The following is a 3,068-nucleotide window of genomic DNA, read 5'->3' on the forward strand; positions in this document are numbered from 1 at the left end:
TAGTGCCTGATGCAATGCCCACTGACGTCAATGGATGTTGGATCAGACCCTTGTAACATCCATGCCCCTAAATTTATGACATTAAGCCAACTCCAATGTTAGTAACTGGAAGTCAGCTTTTAATTTCAGTTCAATGCAGCTTTACCATCAGAAATACAACATCAGACTGACATTTCCAAAACGAGCAGATGATGCAGATGCCCAATTCCCATTGATTTTAATCAAATTTGGGAGGCCAAATCCCTTCAGTGGATGAGAATCTCAGCCTTAATGTCTTAAGCTTAAACAACAAGGAGTCTGGTGGCACCTTAAAGACTAACAGATTTATTTGGGCATAAGCTTTCGTGGGTAAAAAATCCACTTCTTCAAATGCATGGAGTGAAAATTACAGATGCAGGCATAAATATACTGACACATGAAGACAAGGGAGTTACCTTACAAGTGGAGAACCAATGCTGACAGGGCCAATTCAATCAGGGCGGATGTGGTCCACTCCCAATAATTGATGAGGAGGTGTCAATACCAAGAGAGGAAAAGTTGATTTTGTAGTGAGCCAGCCACTCCTCTCTTGGTATTGGTCCCTCCCCAGTAACATTATACCTGTTTGTTAATAATGGAAGGCCTGATTTTCCAAAGACTTCATGAGAAATTTTAGGTATTCAGCACTTTCTAAAAAATCAAATCATAAATCTGCGGAAGATTTAGTCTCTTGTGTCTATATTCAAGCACTGGAAAATAACATTGCTAATAAGAAACACATTAGAATTCATTCTGTTACCCAGCAGCTCTCTATTCTTGGGGAACCAGGGTGCAGTACCCAGCCTATCTGACTCACGAAAGACCTTTTCACCCCCAGCCTCTGCTTGAACCAAAACCAATCAGAAGACTTACAAAAATCAATGAAAAGGCAGTGGGAGACACACCTAAATGCCTAGGACAAGGGTGACAGGATTAAGGAAACTCCCCTAGCCTCATTTGCATCGAAGATGGGACAGGGAGGCATCTCCATTAGCATACAGAATAGAGAACAGAGATTCCAAGGCAAGAACCGGAAGAAACTCTGAGACCAGAAAAGCAGTGAAGCACTGCATGATGGGGGATCTCTGCTCCAGATGTTAATGAACCCACGCCTGCACACACCCTTCTCAGTAGTTATCAGACCAATTCTAGTAACAAATCCTTTCTTGGTATTCAAAATAGTGAAGCTCCCTAATTGCATTGTGAGCTCCCTCCAAGGAATACTGCCCATAGCCAGGAATGATCAGCTTCCATTGTCTAGCCTGAACAAAACAACTTTGATATACTCCTTTGAGCCATTGGTTTACCCATAAACAAATCTACTGTTCTCCCTTGAACCATTATTGTTTCTCTACAAAAACCCCTAGGCATGCTCAAGTAAGTGCTCTGATGCCTGGATCCAAAATCTGCCTCTGTTCCATTGGGATTTCATCTTCTGACTAATCATGCCGGGGGCTCTGCCTGTCTCTCAGCTACCACCACCACCACCACGGAACCACAATCAATTAGATTTAATATTATAACTGTTTTGTTTGTTTGGCTCCCCTATCGTTATTACCTGGAAAGAAATAATTTTCATGATTAAGCTGGTTGCTTCTCTCTCTCTCCCCCCCGCTCCCCTCATGAGTGTTTTTTAGTTTTCTCATTCGTTCCATAGCAGTGCTCCTCACCAAAGCTAAAAGATCCCCGCAGCACCCCAAAATCCTATGCTGATCAAGTGGGTTACTACCAGAACAATTGTAATGTGGAAGTGGGGATAGAGACGCGTTGAACCCAGGACATATGAGGGTGGCAGCTTGGAAGTGCTGCTCCACCCAGTCTGCTGAGTCCAGGGGCATATGAGGGTGGCAGATTGAAAGTGCTGCTCGACCCAGCTTGCTCAGGTGGGCTCTATTCCAGTGCGGTGCCTGTGGCATATGAGGGTGACACAAGGGTGACAGTAAGGGGGTACGGGCCAGTATGGCGTACCAGTAAAAGGTAGCCACCAGGACCGGCCCATACCACTGACTTTAAAGTGCTGCTTAAAGCGCTGCCCCTTTTGCGCCCCCACTGGGTCCTTACCAGCAGGGTTGCCAATGGGGGGGGGCCCAAAAGGGGAAGCGATGACCCAGCTGGGGGGCACAAAAAGGGCAGCAATGTTAAAAAGCTGCGCGGCAGTGCTTTAATATCGCTGCCCCTTTTCCGCCCCCCACACCCGGCCGCTGACGGTGGGAGGGCAAAAGAAGTAGCTGCCCCGGGGCCACGATTTAAAAAGGAACGGGGCTCTGGCCGCCTATGCTACTACCGTGGCTATGCCAGCTGGAGCCCCAGGCCCTTTAAATCGCCGCCGGAGCCACGGGCAGCGCGGGCTAGGGAGCACAGATGGACTGTCTGGGGGATACTGACCCCGAACCCCACCCCTTCCACCAGAGTCCTTGCCCCTTTCGGGGGGGCCAGAGCATCCCCTTACTGGTAAAATCTACATTTTACTTTCACCCCTGGGGTGACAGCTTGGAGGTGCTGTTCGACCCAGCCTGCTGAATCCAAGGGCACATGAGGGTAACAGCTTTGAAATGCTGCTCGACCCAGCCTACTGAGTCCAGGGACATATAAAGGGCCAGCTTGGGAGTGCTGATTAACCCAGTCCTCTCAGACGCGCTCTGTTAATGTGTGTGTATTCCTGTGATTCTGAGGCTGAAAGAACCCAGCCCTGGGGAATCTAGGTCCTGCAGGATAGCTCCACTGGGCAGGAACTTGCAACAGGGAGAACTAGAGCTCTATATGAAAACTCAAGTAACTCAAGCAGTACATTGACAGAAGTACAGAACCTCCCCCCATCCCTCCAGAAGAGTAACCCTAATAAATGAGCATACCCCAAAGTAATGGGCAAAGCTGGTAACAATTCCAGACTTCAAAGATATATTTATCTTCAGAAACAATCCCCAAACAGCACTCAGCCTTCGCCTAAATATTTTTGGGAGACAGACATTTTGAGGATAGACACCAGAAGATAAATGAAATAGATAATAGAAAGAATAAACATTAAAAAAATATACTAAATTCAGGTAAAG

This window comes from Dermochelys coriacea, chromosome 6 (assembly GCF_009764565.3).
Source record: "Dermochelys coriacea isolate rDerCor1 chromosome 6, rDerCor1.pri.v4, whole genome shotgun sequence".
Classification (NCBI taxonomy): domain Eukaryota; kingdom Metazoa; phylum Chordata; order Testudines; family Dermochelyidae; genus Dermochelys; species Dermochelys coriacea.